The 23,928-nt window shown below is 40.9% G+C and overlaps 1 long non-coding RNA gene across 1 annotated transcript in view; it reads left to right on the plus strand.

Moving 5' to 3' along the window:
- The first annotated feature begins 20 nt into the window (after window positions 1–20).
- Window positions 21–23,928, plus strand: part of LOC132502135 (uncharacterized) — a 74,528-nt gene continuing 50,620 nt past the window's right edge. Inside the window, exons 1-2 of the long non-coding RNA XR_009534397.1 lie at window positions 21–253; window positions 8,617–8,780. This is a non-coding gene — a long non-coding RNA (uncharacterized LOC132502135). The remainder of the gene's footprint in view (window positions 254–8,616; window positions 8,781–23,928) is intronic.

Here is a 23,928-nt window from a genome sequence, read left to right on the forward strand (position 1 = left end):
GGCCCTCCCCGTGCGCGCTCCGGCTCCGCGCGCTTGCCTGGCGAGGCCCGGACCCCGGGCGCTACTCGGCCAAAACGGCCGCGGCTTCCCCGCACGGGGAACCCGCGCGCGACCGCCGCTGTGCCGTGCCAGAAAAGGCTCGCCTGCCCCCGGGACCGCGGAGGGGGGGCAGGCAGAAAGGAGCTCCTATTCGCTTCTCATTTCCCCAGCGACAAAGTCTGACGTCGCCGCATCAGGTCCCCATCCTAAGCAGGTAGTATAGTTTTAATTTGCAAGACGGCCCGTGTCCCGAACTTTTTTTTAGAAGCAACTATACATAGGGCACAGCCGAGTCCCACAGACTTTCTGGGATTGCGGGAAGGGGTTGTTGTCCTGAGGAAATCCCCTGAAAAAAGTGAGCTGTGCTTGCTGCGACCCCTGACACTCGGGCCCTTGGAGTTGACCTGCCAGGGTGCAAAAAAGGACAGGTCAGGAGGGCGGCCAGGGAGGCGTGTGGAGTGGGTAGGCCGTGGGAAGCTCTGGAGGAAAAACACGCCAAACGGCCGCCAGCCCTTCCGCGTGGAGGGCGTGGGAGGCAGCCAGAGGCCAGAACTAAAGCAGTGCTTGACCTTCACCAGAGGCGTCTGGATTATCAAAGATGGGGGAGGGGACCAGCAAGCTGTCTAGCAACCTTGCAAAGGAGAGGTGGGGTGGGGGTGAAGGGTGGAGCGTGGACGAGATCCGTTCCCATATCTGAAATGTCAACCTGTGATGGTCCGCAAGCTCTACAGCTTAGCTACCCAAAGCCCCACCCTGCTTCAGACCCAGATTGCAAGCCTTGCATCCCATGTGTGTGGACACCAGCTTCAAATCTTATTATCTGTCCAAGAAAGCCTCTGGGTATGTAGGGTTAATTTTCTGTTCTCAGTAAACTGCCCACTAGGCATTTCCAAAAGCTTTAATCAAGTAGGTAGGTGATGGCCACTTCGGCAATACCGCTTTGGATTTTTGCTTCAGAAGCTGTTTTCTAGTACCCTTAGGCACCACACCTTCTGACCGATAATATTCCCTAAGGCCTCGTGGCTCCCCGAAAAACTAGGTCTTATCAAACTTGTTAAATATAAAATAAGTATCATCAAATAATAGTCAAGCGAACTATTTACAGTTAACTGCCTCGTACATTTTTATCTTTTCCATCTCTTTGCCTACAGTCAGATTGCATGTTTACTAAATTCTCAAAGAAGTTGTTTGCCCTATCTGTTGACTAAAAGATGTTGGAAAATGACCATCTCGTCACCTATACAAGTAGACCTTCAATTATCTAGTTTTTAATTATTTTAAAGCATCAGTACTAGGAGCATATTACTTACACTGCTGCCCTATGAATGCTTATCATTGGGTTTCTTCTAGATGGATCGACCTTAAAAGACTCTGGTATCTTGAGAATTAAACTCCTGACTATAAATATTATTCCATGGCTAAGGACCCTGTTTTTTGCCTGTTTAAGGCACTTGTCCAGAGGCAAGCCTTCTTACAGACTGTCCACTTTTGGAGAATTGTTTGGCCTCCTTAAGCCAAACACGAGGATAATTAGCCCAGGGTTCAGATAAGCAGACCTAATAAACTATCTCAAATCGAACCAGTTCTGCTCTCTTTTTCTGCCTTTTTAATGCTGGAAAGCCAAATTCTCAGGATTGAATGCTGCACAAGAAAGTTCTAATGGTTTCACTGTTTTGTTTGCGAGGATTATCATCTGTGCAGATAACTTTGCATTTGCATCACTAATAGACTTCTTTCAAAGGGAAAAGACATTTCAGTAGGGCTGAAACAGTCTTTAAAGTTTTGTTTGTTCCATTTTGGCAAGGCCAAGCTAGTCCTTTTGAAAAGACATGGATTTGCATGTAAGGGCCTGATTTGCCGTATGGGTTACAACATAAAAGGGCTTTTGCAATCAACAAAGAATAAAATATTTTGCTGTTTGTAATACATACATACAGCCAAATCTGATGTCTCTTTTCTATTCTAACACTCAGCTTCACTAGAAGTAACACTAATGATCACACTTTCTTTGAATCAGAAATAACTTGCCTCTTCTATGATTAGAAGCATCCTTAGAAGTCCTAAACTGCTTCTACAGCATCTCTCCTGGACTTACTGCTGCTTGAATACCTTCAGTAGAAGGGAACTCACTGCTTCTGAAGGACCCTGCTTCAGTATAAGATAGTGCTAGTGAATAATCATAACAATAATAAAAAATATCTAAAATTACCAGGTGCTTACAGGGTGCCAGGAACTGAGCCAAGTACTTTCCATGTATTATCTCATTTAATTCTCACAACAACTTGATGACATAGATATTATTATCTCCATTTTTTGAGGCACAGACAGATTAAGCTGCTCAAGGTAATACAGAAAGCTGAAATTTGAATAGAGGTAGTAAGACACAAAGGCCAAGCTCTTAGCCACTAGTCTGTAGTTAAAGTATACTTTAAAAAATTTCTCTTATGCTAAGCCAAAATCTGCCTCCCTGTTACTCAATTGGAGTCAGTGATTATTAGATTCTAGTGGTGTAGAGTATAAAGAAGAAAAACCAGGGTGCCCGACCTCAAGGAATTTGCAGCCTCACAAAACAGTGTGAGAAGAACAAAGGAGGGACCTAAATGTAGACAGAAAGATGTAGGAATGATGCTAAAGTAAATTTTGAAAAATATGTCAAGAGTTTGCCAGACAAACAGTGGGGAGGTGGTACACTCCAGGCTGGCCACTTAGCCCCAGATCCTTAAAGCATCCAGCCAAAGATGGACAGTAGCAGTTGCCACCATATCCAGACCACCCTTCTGTTAGCCCATCCCTCGTGCATCTGCAGCTTAGAAATTCCTTGCTCTCCACCCCAGCTTTCAGTTTCATCCTCAGGACCTCTTGTCTAATAACCCACTGGATCCACTTCTTTGGCTTATTGACCATATAGCCACCATTCACATTTTCAGTATACCACCAGCTCTGGGAAAGGAATACTGAGCTAGACTTCACTCAGAAAAGACTCATTGCAACCAGGCCATCTGCCAGGGCAGGAGAATCAGACTCAGACATGGCGTGAAACAATATGGCAGAAAGTTCCAGGAGGTTATATAACCTAGCCTAACACAGCTCTGAGCCTGGCTACCTGGGTTCAGGTCTTGTCTCTGTCTCCTTACTGAACAACCTTGGGAAGTTATTTCAAACTGGGGCTATTATGAAGAGTCGAAAAGAAAATACCTGTAAAAGTCAGCGGTACCTGGCACCACAGTAATCCCACAAAGTATTAATTACTGTTATTTTGAGTACATTTTAGAATGTTTTAAAGGCTGACAGTCATGAGGATGGGGTTGGAGATATGATTTAGCAAGCAAATGCAATAACATAAGAGACCTTGAATTAAGGCCAGGGAGGCCTAGGATGGAGAAAAGGGAAGGAAACTAGGAAATAATTGGACGGTGAGGAAGCGGACAGTGACATGGATGACAAGCAGGTTTCTGGCTCAGACAATCGGGAAGATCCCAAAAAGGTAATAGCATTTGCCATAATAAGAGGAACTGAGGTTATTTGGGGGAGGGTTATAACACTGGGTCAAAATAGATGATTCTGTTTTGTATCTGTTAAATTGGAGGTGCTCAAATAGAAATGTGAAATAAGTGATAAATTTTACATTTATCACTAATAAAAATTAGGGTTGAAACTTAGAAAAAATTTCGGGGCTAATTTTTAAATTTGGAGAGCCATAGTTCAGAAATGTTTGTTGAGCATCTGTTAGGTGCCAAACATATATTAGGTTCTGGCAATGCAATAGGTCCCTGAACTCAAGTTGGGGCTACAGACAAGTTCTCAGATAATTTCTTGACAGTGAGATAAGTACTGAGGTGCAGAGAAGCAAAGCAAGAAGAAGATACTAGATGCCACTCGGGCTAATAATTTGGTTCTTTTTCAACCTATATATATTTTTAATTTCTTTAAATGAATTTCTTAATTTTTTTAAGATAGTAAATGGATATTTTTGAAAGCATGTACTCAACATTTATTTACAGGTGAGGTGGAACCCTGCATGGGGAGTGGGTGGAGATGGAAGTCCTCAGGTGTCAGCTCTCAGCCTCCTCTCTGTTATTCTGAGCAATTCAGCTCTGCTTCCAGACTTGCATACGTCCTAGCACAGTGTTTCTCAGTGGAGGTTTCATTAGCATTTTGGGTAGTCCTTGCTTGCATGGGACTGTCCCCAAGCATTATAACATCCCTGCCCCGCCATCAGTACTGCTCCCAGCCATACTGACATCAACAACATTTCCAAATGCCTAGGGTTGGGCTGGGGGGTGAAGGTAGTGACTAGATTGAAAATGTTTGCCTATCGTGTCCCTTTGGAAAACTATCACCCACACCAAACTATTTATTATAGAATTCCTTTCTATTTCATATAGTATATTCCCTGAGAGAAGTCCTGATATATAAACATTGTCCCTTTTATTACATTTCCAATATTTAGCACCCAAGTGATATATCACTGCCCTCTGTAGATGCACAACCAAGATTCCACCTGCCCTTTATTATGTAGTTTCCAGGATCACATAAGAGGGCAACGAATCTAGTCTTTGCAGGTTATGGAAGTCTTTGCAGAGGAAGGAAACTCTAAGCTGAGACTTAAAAGACAAGTTAGAGAATTAGCCAGGCAAGAAGGTATATTCTATACTGAGGGTAGAAAGTTTACATTCAAAGAAGTGAAAGTAGTTCTGTTTGGAGTGAACAACAGATGAGGCTAGAGTGGTAAACAGGGACCAGTCCATTAAGGGGCATGTAAATTGTGTTAAATAATTTGGATTTTTGAGAACACAAGGGGGCTATTGATGGGTTATCAGCACAGGAGTGGCATGATCTTACTTGTGCCTTAGAAACGTTCTGCTAGCTGCAGGTGGAGAATGAATTGAAGGCAGATGGCAAGACTGGAGACAAGATGGGAGAATATGTAATGCAGTATCGTCTAATGAGCAGTCTTTGCTCTGAGCTCCTCATTGGCCTCACTGAGCCTTTCTCAGAGTGGCTCTGCAGTCTGAGACTCGTCCTGCTTACTCCTCCATTCCTCTTCATCCTTCCAGGTATTTCCACAGATAAGTCTCTTGCACTTCTAATTCAATTTTACCATCTGCAGAATTAGTACAATTAGTATCAATGAAGCAAAGAAGGAGGGAATTTTAAGAAGAGAATGAGCAAGTGTGTTAGCTGCCAAAGAGAGACTGAGGAGGGAGATATAAAAGTATCATTAGATTTGTCATCATGGCGGTCAGTGCTGACCTAACTATTGATGTTCATAGTTCCTCTCCTGCAAGTGTGTGTCCTCTTAGTTATATTCTCCCAGATCCCCTTCAGCCTTTCTCATACATCATGATCTTCATACATTTCATCTGGACCCCCCTCATATGGACACATGTAATGTATTAATATCTTTCTAAACTCTGGCACTAAACATTGAGCTTAGTATTCCACATGCAGTCTGGTCAGTATTGACTACAGGAAGACTATAACTACCTATTATCTCAACACTATATCGTAGCCCAAACTTTGATTCAGCTTTTAATAGTTGCAACAAACTCAGGGCCACCGTGCTGCCCAACTCCAGAGGATCAGATTATAATCTATAATTATATAATCCTCAACTACAACTGGCCCCTGGGTCTCCATCAAGTAACATCTCCAAAAAACATATTTGCTCCCCTCTGAATCAGATCATCAGAGGTGTTCTTGAACCCCCATTGCCATAAAGTGCCAGGGACAAGAACCTGATCTCATAGATCCTACTGTAAAATTCCTGCTAACAGTTTATCAGATCAAATAGCATCTTCTCATCACCAAGCAGATAAAACACACCAACAAAACAGGGCATAGTGTTGCTATCAGGTGAGATCTTGCAAAGGCAAGTTAGACAAGAACCTTGTCTCAATAGAGAAGAACCTCCTATCTTCTTGAGAAGCCAGGATTTCAAGGGAGTGCCCTTGGGCCTGCACTGTAGGGAATTGTTATCTTTTTAGACCCAACTAATCCTTGATGGGTGTAGGCTCTGTGAAACATAGACAAAATGCTAAAGGATTGTAAAGAGGGGCAGGCTGAATACAGTCTGGGTGAGAGATCAAGAGATGCTGAGATAATCTACCGATAAAAATCCTGGTTATATTCACCTTTTATCCCCTGATAGGTCAGAGCACAGTGTTTCCCTGGTTCCCTTTCATATAACATCTAGCCTAAAATTCCCCTTAGGTGCCCTCAGTTAAAGGGTATTGCCCTGTCCCCTAGTTCCCAAATACAGAGTGAGGCCACTGTTGGGCCAGATTGGATCGAGTTGACTCAGAACAAATGCAGTTACATACACTGTGTTTCCAGGGTAGATTACTGCCCAGAGTGCTATCCTACTGGCCTGTTCTTTAGAAGCTTTATTCTAGTCGCTATTACTCCCTTAGGAGGAGTCTAGCCCCTGCTCTCGACAAAACCTCTAGGAAAGCAATCTGCTCATAGATCTAAAAAGTTCATCTCTTTGGAGAAAAAAATCCGTGAATTTGGTTTAAACCTGGACTGGAGTTTTTCTTGATCAAAACAGGCAAAACAAAAACAAAAATAACAACAGAAATAAAAGCCCAGTTAAGTAATTGAAACAACATGTGCCAGGAGTTTTTCGTTATTCCTTACCCTCTGCTCATAGCTCAAGGCAGATGTGAAGGTGACTCATTTCTTAAACTGACCCAGATCTCTGCCCCAGGAAATAGGTCATCCTGGGTCTGAGCTCATGGCAAAGCCCAACTGCATCAGGGCCTCTTCTCAGCATTAGAGCCAAAGCTTCAGTCTGGAATCTGATCATCTGGGTTACTTAAGATACTTTTTTTAAAAATTATGTTTAAATTAGGACTCATCTGGTAGTATAAACTTTCCCAGCTGAGTACCCGATGCCATCAGAAATAGTTTAAACATGTTGATGGAATAATTATTCTCATTGTAAAAGGAATAAAAGGAAAGAAACTCATGAAAATTTCCCCACTGCTTTGTATTTCATTTACAAATGGCTAAGCTCTTATATGAAATTTGTGAATAGTCCTTTTCAAGCATAAATGTGGAGCTGTACAGGCATTCTCTCTCTGTCTCAACATCAGTACCATTAAGTGGGCATCAATATCTGAAAATGTTTGTATGAACTTTCAATATCTGAAAGTATAACACTCTTACACTGCTGATGCCAATATTTAGGGCTTACCTCTGATCTAAAGAGAGCCCCCTTTGGTCCTTCCAAATAGATCCAAAACACCATGTCTGCAAATCTGAGTGCAGTCTGGTTTTTGCTACGGGGTACAAGCCTCTTAATTAGTCTCTCTGGCCCCATTCTCTTCTTCTGATATACCGCACCTGGCCAAGAAATATGCTGCTTAAAATGCCAGTGGAAATATGGAAGTCTCGGAGGGAAGCTAGATTTGGAATGAATGTGAGCTCACTTTTAGGCATATTACATTTGAGAAGATGAAAGGGCATTAAGGAGAAGCCATTGCAAAGATAGTGACAGAGTTAGAAAGTGCAAGAGGAAATTAGATCATCACGTGTAAATTTAAGTCATACAAATAAAGACGGTAGAATATAGAGATCTCTAAGTGACAGTCTGAGAGTGTAGAGCAATGGTGAGCAATCTTTTTTTTTTTTTAATGAAGGCCACTTAAAAGGAATAGAAAATGTTTCTGGGCCTTGTTTTTTAAACGTTTAAAGTGAAAATAATGTAACTTCCATAACAAGAATTTATGCTGTGGGATAATTTATTAAGATATGAATATGTATCCATTCTTCCCCAGGCAGTGTTTTCCAGCCTGTCTTTGCTTGCTATATTTGTGACGTGGAATTTAAGGAAAGGATAGTGGAGACGTGATGGTGGGGAAGGAGGAAGACAAGGGGAATAATTTAGCCAGAAAGGAGCTAAATCAACCTTTCAGGTGTTGGAAGAAAGAGAGAAGGGAGAAAATAACCAAGAGCCAATTGGGTCCTAGAGAAAGAGTTTGTGTTTTAGGACTGGAGAGAATAGAATGGAACTCAAGTGTGACTCTGTAACCATGAATGGGTTCCTCATAGGTGCTCTTTGAGGGCTGCCAGTAAGGATTGGAATACCTTTTTATGATTACAGTATATCTTTATATGTGATCCTGAGCAGAGTCTGAGGTAGGTGGGATCCCAGGATTAATTAAGGTTAAAAGAAGAACGCCAATGAGAAATTTGCCAATACTTTCAAACTGCTAAAATATTATCTGGTTACATGTAAGAAGTCACGACACAGAAGCAGCTTTGAAATCTTTTATAACTTAATTTGCATTACTTTTTAGCATTTATAAATATTTTCATATTTATGTCTCATTTTATCTTTGGAAAGACTCCTTCATTTATTATCGTCCTTAGTTTACAGATGGGGAAATTGAAGCTTAGAGGAGTGAAAATCAGAAACAGATCAGGGTTTATAATTAGTTTCAGTCAGTTGAACATCTACTGAGCTTTGATTACTGAGTTTCAGGTTATATTAGATATTGGGGTTGCAAAAATGAATAAAATGTGCTCCCAGTCCTCAGCCACTCAACCAGTCCTTTCTTTGCTCTTCTCCAGTTCTCTCCCAGAGATTTGATATCCCGTCTTACGTGGGGCTGGGCAAGTTCATGGTGTGATCCAAAGCTGAGCATCACCTACACAGAGTGCTAGTTTATAGCAAGAACTGACTCCGGGCTACTCTCCAGTTCCATGCCTATGATGTAGTCATCAGAGTTGCAAAGGTAAGGAAGAAATGGGAAATCTTGTATACTGTGGGGAGGAGAATAAATGGGTGCAACCACATTGCAAGGCAATTTTTCATTATCAAAGCTAAAGCTGCCCTTACAATCTTACAATCTAACAATTCCATTTCTACATGTATAAATGAAACTCTCCCTCAAATGCATAAAGAGACATGTAAATGACTGTTCATTGAAGCATTATCTAAAACAGGAAAATAATTGGAAACAACCTAAATGTTCATCAACCTGAGAATGGATAAATAAATTGGTGTCTGATCACACAGTGGAATACAATATTATAGTTAAATGAACTAAAACTAGAATTAGAATATGCATAAATCTCAACTAATAGAATATTGAGTGAATAAAACCAAGTGGCAGAAGATACATAAAGTATGCTACTGTTTACATAACTTTAAACACATCAAACAATACTGCATATTTCCATTTGTAATAACATTTTAAAATATTTGTGGTTATGATAAATTACCAAATTCAGGATAGTTGTTACCTCTACTGAGAAAGCAGGATAATGATAGAGTATGTAGAAGCCTTTAGCCAAATCTGTATTTAAAAACAAAAACAAAGACGTGGATCTAAAGCAAATATGGCAAAAAGTAAATATGTGACAAAGCTGGGCAGGAAAGACAAAAGAAGTTGTTATATTATTTTCTATACTCTGTATGCTTGGAATATTCCATTTAAAAATATCTGTGGTCCTTGAACCCTGGAATTCTGGGATTTTCTTGTGTTTTTTACTTTGTGCAGAATTTTCTATTTTTTTCTTTTGCCCATGCTAAGATTCCATCCATTCTTTGATACCTAGCTCAAGTCTCACTACCTTACTGAGAATTTCTGTGACCATCTTGTCAGTTCAAACTATTGCTCTCCCTTTTCAAAACCATGATAGATCTATAAAGCTCTCTTGTACACTATGTATTTATGACCAGATTCTTTCATATTGTTGTTTAAATATATATTGTCTTGCATTAATATTTGACTTTATACATAAACCTTGTTTCTCCAATTGTAAGAGCCTTAAGAGCAGGGACGATGTCTTAAATGTCTTTAATTCTTCACCAGTGCCCAGTAGAGCCTAACCAGATACTTATTAAAGAAAAGTGATATATAAACCATAACCCTTCCTACAAAACCTTTACATAGAAAGTTGAAAATGCTAGTTTGTGCTATATTTGCCTTTATTTTCCAAGAGAGAGAATACCAATGAGCTGTGAAATGACCAAAAATCAGGTAGCAGAAGGGAAAAGAAGAAATAACGGGTTTGTATATTACACATTCTGGATAATCAGCTCTTGAATGATTAAATGTGGATAATCTCTTATGGGAAAAGCAGGTTTTAAAAATTCATTTTATGACTACTGAATTGTTTTATAGTTATTTCCAGTTTTCAGACAATCCTAGGCCAAACTTACAAATTATTTTTTTTATATAAAGTTATTTATTTTTGGCTGCATTGGGTCTTCGTTACTACGTGGGTTTTCTCTAGTTGCAGAGAGTGGGGACTACTCCTTCATTGCGGTGTGTGAGCTTCTCACTGTGGTGGCTTCTCTTGTTGCAGAGCACGGGCTCTAGGTGCGTGGGCTTCAGTAGTTGTGGCTCACGGGCTCAGTAGTTGTGGCTCGCAGACTCTAGAGCGCAGGCTCAGTAGTTGTGACTCACGGGCTTAGGTGCTCCGTGACATGTGAGATCTTCCCGGACCAGGGCTCGAACTTGTGTCCCTTGCATTGGCAGGCAGACTCGTAACCACTGTGCCACCAGGGAAGCCCCTACAGATTATTTTGAAAAAATATTTCCTCTCATGATATGTTGCATAATCACACGCAAATGTACCTTGTTATCATTCTGCCTTCATTCCAGTATTTATTGGACTAGACATGGGAATGGTGGTCCGATGAAACTAAAAAACAAAAGGTTTTCCACCTATGGAATCAGGGAAGGATTTTGGAGAAAAAAAAATTACTTTGAGTTCAGTTTACCCTTAGTTTATCTGGTAAAAAGTGCTTGTATCTGAGGCAACCACCTCACCTGACACCTCAGAGTGAAAGGTTAGTCTATACTAGGCCCAGGATGAAAGCTGATAAGCAGAGGAAATGGTAAGAGGTCTGGACTACATTGTCTCTCCTCAGAATGAAAAGTCGGTTATCACAGAATGAGATAAATTTAGGAATCAGTGTAGTTACTTTTAGCAGAAGCAGCAGCTCCTATGGTCTATTTCAGAACTACCCCCATTTTGTCCCTGGTGAGTTTTCCTAATGGACCTTTGTAATGTTTTATTAAACCAGGCCACTATCTCATGGTTCTTTGGCCTAAGTGCTACAATACCCAAAATACAGTTCCTTAAATTAAACCTTACCTACATCTGTATTTATGATGGTATTCTTAATTCTACAGTGTACCTCAGGGAGGTTATATCTTTAAAATTATTAACACCTCTATCTCTATGTCATTTGTGTCCTGGTGAAGAAAATATCTTGCCGTTTGGTAAGAGATAATATATTCCCTCATGTTCACATCATTTGTGGGCATTAATGTTGAAGCAAAGCCTTAAAGCAGTGACCAGAGTATTTTTATATTAATGATGAATCTTATCATTGCTCTCTGCAATTTTTCCTTTCCTTAAAGAGAAGCAAGAAAAATGCTCTTATATGGGCTTCCCTGGTGGCGCAGTGGTTGAGAGTCCACCTGCCGATGCAGGGGACACGGGTTCGTGCCCCAGTCTGGGAAGATCCCACATGCCGCAGAGCGGCTAGGCCCGTGAGCCATGGCCGCTGGGCCTGCGCATCCGGAGCCTGTGCTCCGCAAGGGGAGAGGCCACAACAGTGAGAGGCCTGCCTACCGCAAAAAAAAAAAAAAAGAAAAATGCTCTTATAAAGAGAATATATCCAATGAATATATTGGGTTCTCAAAGTTCCCTAAAAGAAAAGTGTTTATAACTTGGAATTGATTTCCCATGGAAATAGTGTGATTGATTATGGTTACATTCTAAGTCAAGGCCACAAAATCGAAATAATATTAATAGGTGTGGCAGTTGATTAAGAAATCACATCTTGTTTTCTTGTATCTGGGCTTGCCATGAAAAGACAAGGAGTACTTTTCCCTTCTCTTCTCTAGAGGGAAGGTTAAAATGTGGTGATTTTCTAAAGTCTTTGGGAGACAGAAGACTCAGTTATCTGGAAGGAGAAGGGTTCTAAGAAAATGGGAATGGCTTGACTTCAGGAGAATTTGGATCTCCTGAGCCCAGAAGGAGGAGAGAACCAGACAAGAGTCAGTTTCCATAAATGGTGAAGACCCATGTTCACTTCCAAATAACAGATCAGAATGGTTTAGACCTCCATGGGGATGCCAGCAATGATATGTTATCTCAGAAGTAGTAAAAGTATGGACTTCCCCCATGGCGCAGTGGTTAAGAATCCGCCTGCCACGGCAGGGGACACAGGTTCGAGCTCTGGTCCGGGAAGATCCCACATGACGCGGAGCAACTAAGCCCCTGCGCCACAACTACTGAGCCTGCACTCTAGAGCCCACAAGCCACAACTACTGAAGCCCATGTGCCTAGAGCCCGTGCTCCTCAACAAGAGAAGCCACCACAATGAGAAGCCTGCACACTGCAACAAAGAGTAGACCCTGCTTGCCGCAACTAGAGAAAGCCCGCGTACAACAACGAAGACCCAACACATCCAAAAATAAATAAATACATTTATTTAAAAAATAGTAGTGAGGCTTCCCTGGTGGCGCAGTGGTTGAGAGTCCACCTGCCGATGCAGGGGACATGGGTTCGTGCCCTGGTCTGGGAAGATCCCACATACTGCGGAGCGGCTGGACCCGTGAGCCATGGCTGCTAAGCCTGCGCGTCCGGAGCCTGTGCTCCGCAACGGGAGAGGCCACAACAGTGAGAGGCCCGCGTACGGCAAAAAAAAAAGAACAAAGATTGTCATACTGGTTTTAAAAATATATGTGCTTTGTACAAAAGATATAAGAGTAATAATCTAAAATTATGACACAGAATAGTTAAAAGTAAAAGAATAGAAAGACATTTTATGCAAACACTAGCCCAAAGAAAGCTTGTATAGCTATAAATAACATATAAAGTAGACTTTAAAGATAGAAGCATTATTAGAAATAAAGTGTGATATTTAACAATAATAAAAATATTAACCCATCTAGAAGATAAAACAATTCTAATTTTGCACACAATTAGCAATATACTACAAAATACATAAAGCAAAAAAAAATTGCCAAAATTTCAAGGAGAAATAGACAAATCTATAATCACAGTAGGAGCTTTTAACACGTCTCTCAGGAACTGATAGAACAGGAAACAAAACATTTAAACAACATGACTTACAAAATTGACATGATGGATATATATGGAATATTGCACCCAACAACTGCAAAATTCCCCAACACATACAACCTAAGCAATGTATTTCTAAGTAATTCATCAGTCAAAGAAAAAAAATCACAGTAGAAATTAGAAAATGTTTTGAACTAAATCATGATGAAAATATGACATAAAAATTTTTGAGATGCAGCTAAAACTGTGTTTAGTGAGAAATTTATAATTTTAAAGGCTGAAATTTATAGTGTTAAACAAGAATTACCTAAGTATCCATCTCAAAAACCTAGAAAAGAACAGTTAAACCTGAAAAAAGTATAAAGAAAGGAATAGTAAAGTGAAGAGAAAAAAATTAATGAAAGAAAATGTACAGTAGAGAAGAGTCAATGAAAAGAAATAGTAAAACTGACCAATCCCTAGCAAGACTGGTCACACATACAAAGCAGAAACAAAAAAACCCAAATAGGATACATATTCTCTATCAGGCTTGAAAAGGGGGACGTCACTGTGAATCCTACAGATACCACAAACTTGAAATAAAACTATTTTAGACAGCTTAAAGTCAGTAAGTTTGAAAATTTAGATGAAATGGGAAATTTCTAGACAACCCAACATATAAAAAGTGACACCAAAAAATAAAAAAAGAAAGAAAGAAAGAACACCTGAATAGTTCTATATCTACTAAAGAAACCGAATAGTGATTAAAAATCTTCACACACTAAATCTCCAGATTCTTATGACTTCACCATTAAATTCTTCCAAATATTTAAGGAAGAAATGAAAACAATAGTGCACAGACTCTTTCAGAGAATACAAAAATACCTTCATTTTATGAGGCCAATAAAATGTTGATCCCCAAACCTAAGGTCATTATAAGAAAAGAAAACTGTAGACCAGTCTCTCTCTTATCAGAGATGAAAAAAATTCTAAATATCAGCAAAACAAATCCAGTAATATATAATATATAAAATGTGTGTTTCTTTCAAGCATTAAAGGTTGCTTTAACATTGGTAGTCTTATTATTTACCAAATTAATAAAATAAAATGTAGGGACTCCCCTGGTGGTGCAGTGGTTAAGAATCCGCCTGCCAGTGCAGGATACACGGGTTCAATCCTTGGTCAGGGAAGATCCCATGTGCTGCGGAGCAACTAAGCTCATGCACCACAACTACTGAGCCTGTGTGCTGCAACTATTGAAGCCTGCATGCCTAGAGCCCGCGCTCCGCAACTAGAGAAGCCACTTCAATGAGAAGCCCGTGCACCTCAACAAAGAGTAACCCCTGCTCGCTGCAACTAGAGAAAGCCCACACAGCAACAAAGACCCAACATGGCCAAAAATAAATAAATAAATAAATAAAATCTAAAATAATAAATAAAATAAAATGTATATGATCATCCTTATAGATATAGAAAAGGAATTTCATAAAATTCAATATCCATTCATGATTTAAAACTCTTAGCAAACTAGTAATTTCTTCTCTTTTTGGTAGTCTTTTATTTTGAAATAAGTTTAAACTTATAGAAAAGTACAGTCACTGTTATGAAAATGAAAATTCAAACCACATATTGGAAGACAATATTTATTAAACATACCTGATAAAGGACTTGTATCAAGAATACAAAAGAATGCTTACAGTTCAGTAAGAACTCATAATTAAAGTAGAAGAACTCAATTTATGACATGGGCAAAAGATTTGAATAAGTATTTTATGAATGGCAATAAGCATCTGAAAAGATGCTCAACATCATCAGTTATCGAGGAAATGGAATTAAAACCACAATGAGATACCAGTACACACCCACTAGAAGGGTTAACATTAACAACACTGACAGTACCAAGTATTGGCAAAGACGTGGAGCAACTGTAACAGTGATATACTTCTGGTAGGAATGTAAATGATATGGTCATTTTGGAAAAATTGGATGATTTTTTTATAAAGGTAAACATATATTTACCATAGGACCCAGCAATCGCACTCTGATATATCTACCTAAGAGAAATGAAAACGTGTATTCACAAACATATATACTTGAATGTTCATCACAACTTTATTCATAATGGCCCAAATCTGGAAACAACAAAACGTCCCATCAACAGGTGAATGGATAAACAAACTGTGGCATATCTATACAATGGAATACTATTTAGCACTTTAAAAAAAACCCTGATGAACTACTGATACATAAAATGACATGGATAGAATTTCAAAAACATTATTCTCAGTGAAAGAAGCCAGACACAAAAGATTCCTTTCAGTATGATTCCATTTATATGAAATTATAGTAAAGACAAAGGTATAGTGACAGGACACATATCAGTGTTGCTAGTCATGGGGTGGGAGAAAGAAATTGACTTCAAAGGACAAAAGGGAACTATATCGTGAGTATGATGATGATTACATTATAGAATACATTGTAAAATTCATAGACTTGTACTCTTAAAATCGATGAATTTCATTGTATGAAAATCATATCTCAATAAAGTCGACCCCCCCCAAATTGGTCAAAGATTTGAACAGGTACTTCAAAAAAGGGAATATCCAAGTGCCCAACAAACATGTGAAAAAGCACAAAATCAGAAGATGTGAAGCAGCTGGAACTCTCCTACACAGCTGGTGAGAATATAAATTGGTACCACTTTGGGAAACTATTTGGCAGTTTCTAAGAAAGCTGAATATGTGCATAACCCATGACCCAACAATTTTAGTCCTATTTGTAGGAACCAAAATTTGCAAACAACCCAAGTATCCATTCAACAGTAGATAAATGATGTGTATCTGCACAATGCAATACTACACAGAATGAAAATGAATGAACTACTGCTACACATGGATGAAGCTTATAAACATAATGTTGAGTGAAGGAAACCATACACAAAAGGCTGCATTTATTTAAAGTTCAAAAACAGAAGAGATTAAATTATGGTAATAGACATCAGGATTGTGGTTATCTGACAGAAGGTTATAATTGGGTGGGAGCATAAGGGGGCTTCTAGAGTGACAGTAGCCCTTTTTGATCTTCGTACTGGTTATATATGGGTGTGTTCACTTTGTGAAAATTCATTGAGATTCCACCCTTATGATCTGTGCCATTTTTATTTATGTATGTTATATTCAATAAAAGGTGTATTTAAATAGTTACAATCACATGAATACTTGTATAACTGTCATAATATAGATTTTGAACTAAGTAAACTCTATTTATCTGAATTTGCCCAATCTAAGAATATCTTATAAATGGAAATCTAAACATTCAAAATAGAAAATTACTTGTAGTACAAAAGCACCTTTCACTTTACAAAGCAACACATCAAATGCATGAAAGGAACAAGGATAACGCCATAGCAGATCCATTTTTCAATTTTGTAAATTTATCCTAAGGAAATAAATAATTCAACAGAAGCACAAAGCTTGCTGTGAAAATGTTCATTTTAAATATATGTCTGCTAGCTAAAATCAAATATCCAACCAGTGAATCAAGATTTAATAAATTACGGGCCTCCCTGGTGGCGCAGTGGTTGAGAGTCCGCCTGCCGATGCAGGGGATACGGGTTCGTGCCCCGATCTGGGAGGATCCCATATGCCGCGGAGCGGCTGGGCCCGTGAGCCATGGCTGCTGGGCCTGCGCATCCGGAGCCTGTGCTCCGCAACGGGAGAGGCCACAACAGTGAGAGGCCCGCATACCGCAAAAAGAAAAAAAAAAAAAAGATTTAATAAATTATTACATACCAGTACAAGATAATAACATACATTTAAAATGATGAATAGACTTTGTAGAAACACTAAAAATTTTTGCAGGTACAGTGTTAGGTAGAAAAATATAAGATGATAGGTACACCATGATTCTAACTATGTGAAAATGAACCAATAAGTAATATGAAAAAAAAAAACTTTTCTGTTGGACTGATAGATTTATGGATATTTGGGGGGGGAGGGGAGGGGATAACCGCTACCCTCCCCCCACCCCACCCCAGCGCAACAGAAATATTTTTTCTATTATTTGGATCAGTTAGAGTTCTTTTGTTGCAAGCAACAGAAACTAGCTTAAATAAAAAAGAGACTTACGGAGTCATACAGGAGTAACTTACAGAATCGAAGGAATTACTGAATACCCAAGAGGAAAGAAGAGGAACCAAGAAGGTTACAGAGATTTCAGAAACAGAAGTTCCCCAACAAATTCTCTAGGATTCTGCCTCCTGATGACTAGTTTTAAATACCTCTTTCCCCCTGTGCCTCTACTCAAGATTTAAATTATTGGGAGAGAAAATCTGATTATTCTGGCCCGAGTCAAGTATCCACCTTGTCCTTTGATTGTCAACCAAATCAGAGCAACCTGGAATTGGAGAAAGGCTCTTCTTTAAGGAAGAAGAGTAGTGTTGTTACTAGAAGAACAGGGAGTAGAAGGATACTGGGTGGGCCCAAACAACAGTTCCATGAAATCATACATCATATTTTCAGTAAATCAGAATACTACTACTTTTTCTCTTATAGTAAATGAAAATATGCTTATTGTAAAAAATTTGCAAAATTCAGTAAAGTGTAAGGTAAGAGACTAATGCAAAAGCAAGCATCCTTTATCCCATTATCCATAACCCTATAGTAATTATCTACTGCTGTATAATAAATTATTCAAAAGTAGGATGTCTAGAAGCAGAAAGTAGATTAGTGGTTGCCTAGGTCTGGGGGGAGTTGGGAGACTGGGGGATGATAGCTAAAGAGTACAGGATTGCTTTTTTTCAGGATTTCTTTATAAGGTTCTAAAATTGGATTACGGTGATGGTTGCACAACTCCAAATATACTAAAACCATTGAACTTTCAATAGGCGACTTATGGTATGTGAATTATATCTGAATAAAGTTGTATTTAAAAATACTAGTGGGGGTTTCCCTGGTGTCGCAGTGGTTGAGAGTCCGCCTGCCGATGCAGGGGACACGGGTTAGTGCCCCGGTCTGGGAAGACCCCACATGCCGTGGAGCGGCTGGGCCCCTGAGCCACGGCCCCTGAGCGATGGCCGCTGAGCCTGCGCGTCGGGAGCCTGTGCTCCGCAACGGGAGAGGCCACAACAGTGAGAGGCCCGCGTACCGCAAACAAACAAACAAACAAACAAACAAACAAAAATACTAGTGTCACCAACTGTCCCAGTTTGCCCAGGACCTCCCTGGTTTTAGCACTGAAAGTCCCATATCCCAGGAAACCCCTCAGTCCTGGTGAAACCCGGACAGTTGATCATCCTACTCAAAATTCAGCAGCTTAAAACAATACACATTTGTTGTCTCATAGCTTCTCTAGACCAGGAATGCAGGTGGAGCTTAACCATGTGGTTCTGGCTCAGGGTCTCTCATAAGCTTGCAGTCAAGTGGCAGCTGGGGCTGCAGTCACCTGAAGGCTTGACTTAGGCTGGGGGGTCTGCTTCCAAGTTTACTCATGTGGTTTTATCAAGAGGCCACAATGGGGACTTCCCTGGCTGTCCAGTGGTTAGGACTCCACTTCAGGGGGCCCGGGTTCAATCCCTGGTCAGGGAACTAAGATCCCACAAACTACACAGTGCGGCCAAAAAAAAAAAAAAAATGAGGCCTCAACATCTTGCCACGTGTGTCTCCCCATAGAGAGAGACATGGCAGCTGGCTTTCCCCAAGAGCATGTGATCTGAGAGAAAGGCTAACTCGGATGCTGTAGAGTCTTTTATAACCTTATCATGAAAGTTGCGTGGCAGAAGTGATGACACTACTCCTGGAACAATGTGAGAGGGAACCACACAGCGTGTGAATATCAGGAGGCAGCAATCATTGGGCTGTCCTGTAGGCTGGCTCCCAACTTTAACCTTGTCAGCACTTTACTAACGTTTTGCTGATCTTTAAAGTGTAACAGACCCAATTTAGAATATATGGACAATTTAAGAGTGCAAGCATAATAGAAAAACATACAGTGAGGAATACCTTTGCACATAAATTTTACTTCTCTCTCGGGTTACACAGGATAGATTTCTAGATGTGCACTTATTAGGGTACATGGCTTAAGCATCTTAAGACTTGTCATATATTGCCAGAATGCTTTTCGGATATTCGCAGTGTATCAGAGTGCTCATTTCACCGTACCCTTGCTAGCCTCAAATATTATTGTTAGTAGCTCTGCCAATTCCTAAGTGAAAAATTGTATCTCCTTGTCTCAGAGCACCATTTTAATAGCGAGGTTGAACATTTTTCCACGTTCAGTGGCCCTTGCTAATAAATAAGCATGTAACAGGCCATAAATCCTTTCCAGATATATTCACACTTTCATTTAATATTTATTGAGTACCTAGTGTAAGAACAAGGAAATGTCTCTGTTCCTAAGATGCTCATATTCAAATGAGAGAGATGGACAAGGAAGAAGTTCAATACATTTTAATCTGAGGAAATATTTTAAAAGCACAGAGTCAAGAAACCATTGGGTTGCTGGTGGAGACTACAAGTACTTTTCTCTTGCTGGAGCATCAAATACAGAGCTGAGGGATAAGGGAGTGTTAAGAGAATCAGACCAGACAAGGGAGCTCAAATTAAATCTTGTTGGCCTTCTCAGCCTCATTAAGAAGGTTAGACTTTATCTCTGAAGGCAAAGGGAAAGCAGGGGTGAGCTGATCAGATTTGTGCTTTTGGAATTTCCCTTTGGCTAAAGTGTGGAGAAAGAATTGGAGAGGGGTAACAATCGAGATAGGATGGCCAGATAGCAAACAGCTGTAGTCTAGGAAGGCTTTGAGACTGGCCTTATCCCAGCGAGTAGCAGAAGAGTACTGAGAATTATCTTAGGTTTAAATAGCATCCCTTGTTTCAGCCTAGGTCTCTGAGAAAATGAAGCAAGAAAACAAAAGATAGGCAGGTAGAGACTCCCCTGGTGGCTCAGTGGTTAAGAATCTACCTGCCAATGCAGGAGACACGGGTTTGATCCCTGGTCCAGGAAGATCCCACATACCACGGAGCAACTAAGCCCGTGCACCACAGCTACTGAGCCTGTGCTCTAGAGCCCATGAGCCACAACTACTGAGCCTGCGCTCCACAACTGCTGAAACCTGCGCACCTAGAGCTCGTGCTCCACAACAAGAGAAGCCACCGTAATGAGAAGCCCGTGCACCGCCACGAAGCGTAGCCCCTGCTCACCGCAACTAGAGAAAGCCCACATGCAGCAACGAAGACCCAACGCAGCCAAAAATAAATAAATAAATTTATTTAAAACAAAATATATATATAGGCAGATGGACTCCAAAACCTGCCATTTATTGCTGAATAAAAACTACCATAGAGGTCTTAGCTTAGTGTGAGAGCCAGATGAGATGCTAAGTAAACCCCCAGATGAGGGCAGGCTTCTCTGAGTTGAATGATGAGGTGTGACACCTGGATCGCTCTTCAGAAATAAAGGACTTATTCCTCTGGCTGCCTGGAGTGCTGCTTCTGCCCTCAGCTAGCAGCTGTTTTTAGGGAGGGCCTTGGCTAAAAAAACCCACTAGCCCAGTTATGTCTCCTTGGGGTGGCCGGCATCCAATGACTGATCAGTGAGGAATACAAAGCTTTGGTCCCCCACCCCCAATTTGAGACAACTTTGAAAGGTCATCCGAGCTTTGGAGCTCCCCCAAGGTTAGCTGAGGCCTCTATTGAGACTGACTCTCAGCTAAACTTCTCCCTTTGCCCAATCTTGCTCCTTTCTCTTCCCTTCCTGTTCCTGTTCCCATCCTATCCTTTTTTTTCCCTTCCTGTTTTTTTTCTTCCCTTCCCTTTCCTTCCCCAAGTATTGATTCCAGAAGCACTACCTCCTGCACACTAATATCTATCTCAGAACCTGCTTCCCAGTGAACCCAACCTGTGACACCTCTGGAGAACGCTATACCTGGAAGATTAGAATGTCTGTCCCCTATAACTAGCAGCCAAGAGGATGAAGAGTGGCTCAGAACTAACACACCCAGATAAATCATGGGTCAGTCCACCTTCCCTGAGACAGAGTGGTTAAATGGCATGGAGAGATGCCAGGAATTAACACCACCTATGTGTGTTCAACAAAGTAGAAAACATTAGGATACCATTGAGTGATATTAAAGAGATAGAATCACCAGGAATTAATGTATTGGATATAGGTGAGGAAAAATAGGGCCAGTCAAGAATTACTCCTAGGTTTCTCATTCAGGTAACAGTACATGGTAGTGCCATGTAGTGAGATGAAAGAAAAAACTTTTATTTGGAGGAAAATATGAGTTCAGTTTGAGGTGCCTTTAGGATGTCAAGGTAGAGTTTTTCATTAGGCAATTAAAGATAAATATCTGGAGTTCAGGAGTGTGACCTGGAGTAGCAATGTAATGTGTATGCTCATCAGTATATGCCTAGTAATGATGAGGATCCCACAAGGCTGACAGAGAAATAATTTAGGGAACAGAAGTAAATTTATTTTTAAAAAACCCAACAGTCTCTAGCGCTTTCAGAAACTTGAGAAGATATTACCTACCTAAAACAAGAGCAAGGATGCGATAAAAAGAATGATCAGAAATATGAGGAAGTCTTGGGAATGAAAATATGATTGATTGGCAAAATAAAAGTTTCACTGGAAGGGTTAGAAGGTAGAGCTCATAAATATCCCAAAAAGTAGAATATGAGAGAAAACGTGAGAGAAGTAAAGGATGATTTCAAAAGATCCAACAGTCAGTTAACAGTATCTTTATGTAGATCCTGTCCTGGTTCTTTTTTTTTTTAATTAATTAATGAATTAATTTTTGGCTGCATTGGGTCTTCGTTGCTGTGTGCGGGCTTTCTCTAGTTGCGGTGAGCAGGGGCTACTCTTCACTGTGGTGTGTGGGCTTGTCATTTTGGGGACTTCTCTTGTTGCGGAGCAGGCTCCAGTAGCTGTGGCACGTGGGCTCAGTAGTTGTGGCTCGCGGGCTCTAGAGCACAGGTTCAGTAGTTGTGGCGCACGGGCTTAGTTGCTCTGCAGCATGTGGAATCTTCCCGGACCAGGGATCGTACCCATGTCCCCTGCATTGGCAGGCGGATTCTTAACCACTGTGCCACCAGGGAAGTCCCTGTCCTGGTTCTTTTTATTATTTATATTCATCCTTGGCTGGTTTCTGGATCTGCTTTTAGTTTATAGAAGCAAAGGCTAGGGGCTTTGTGTTAGGCTGGAGGAAAGGATCTGGCAGAGGGGAAGGAATGGAGGGCGAGGTGAAGAAGGGATAACTGATGGGGTGCTCTCCCTGAGAAAGTTAAATGGGGTGGTCCTAAGCTCCGGTGCAGGGGCTCACCTTAAATGGCAGGACACTGTTTCTTTGTGCAGGGGTGGAAAAAATGTGTGCAGGTGCTGATGACTTCATAGTTAGTGTCTTAGTCCTTTCAGGCTGCTGTAACAGAATACCACAGACTGGGTGGATTACAAACAACAGAATTTTATTTCTTACCATTCTAGAGGTTGGGAAGTCCAAGATCAAGGTGCCAGCACGTTCAGTGACTGGTGAAAGCCCCCTTCCTGGTCCTCACTGTGTCCTTACATGGGGAAGAGGGCAGGAGAGCTCTCTGGGACCTCTTTTAGGGCACTAATCCCAGTTATGACAGCTCCATCCTCATGACCTAATCACCTCCTGAAGACTCCACCTCCAGATACCATCACACTGGTGATTAGCTTTCAGCATATGAGTTTTGGGGGAACACAAACATTCAGTCTATAGCAGGTGACTGGAAATGGAGGGAGTTCTTTTCTGTTGGTTTCTATGTTCTCTGTGAAGTACGGGCACTGTCATCTGTTGAAGCTTACTGGGTGAGCAGGGAGGTTGGGGTGGGCTATGGGTAGGGAACTCTGAGGAGTATGGAGATTTGGGGGAAATAGTCTAAATGAAGGATGAAAACAACAACAACCAAAAAAGCTGCATAGGGAAACAAGAAATGATTGCCAGGGTACTCCGAGGGCCCCAGTGAGTGGTAGGCGAGTTGTAACACCAGTGGAAAGCTGAGAGTAGATTTTGACAATCAGAGCTGAAATGAGGAATCTCTCAAAAAGAGGAGGCAAGCTAGTTTCATAACAAAAAGCTTCTCCTGAGAAGAGAGTTGCATAAATGAGAAAGAGAAAAACATCCTCCTATGAGTCACAGGCCTCACTTTCATCAGCTCCCTGGTCCTGCTTTGATGTTTACAAAGGGACAGTGATTATCAAGGGGAAAGGTGAAGGGGATAATAAACCAAGGACGCAGCAGAAGGAAGCTGACTCCAGAACCCAAAGGAGGGAGGGGCCAGCATGCACCCAGCTGGGAGGAAACAGGGGAGAGGGCTTCCTGGAGCTCTCTTCATAGATCAGCCCCATCCCCACTCACACAGAAACTCCCTACAGGGATCAGACACGTGGTTGTCTTCACTGCTCTACTCTCAGCATCTAGAACAGAGCCTGGCACCGCATAGGTGCACGATAAACATTTGGTGAATGAATGAAGTCCATGGTGCAGGCACAGGCTTTTTGAATGGCTGAGTGCACCAAAGTCTGCTTTTTTTTGTTTTTTCTTCCCCTCCTTTACAAAAAGTTTTCAAGCAGCCTTTGGGCCTGCTGGGGCCTTTTCCAAAGACACATAGTCCTACTGCTGCTCCAAAGGCCTTACCGCCTACTTCCCAATCAGAGCTGCCTCTCTCCGTCCTCGTTGGAAAGGGAGGCACAGCTTGCTTTGCAAGAACCTTGCATAGAAGATGGTGAAATCTGGGCTGTTTTTCATCTTTTTCAACCTCATTTCCTAAATTAAAGACAGAGAGATTTAAGGAATCTTAGGAATATGAAACCTCTCTGGAATGATCTTTATCG

Source organism: Mesoplodon densirostris, chromosome 14 (assembly GCF_025265405.1).
Source record: "Mesoplodon densirostris isolate mMesDen1 chromosome 14, mMesDen1 primary haplotype, whole genome shotgun sequence".
Taxonomy (NCBI): Eukaryota; Metazoa; Chordata; class Mammalia; order Artiodactyla; family Ziphiidae; genus Mesoplodon; species Mesoplodon densirostris.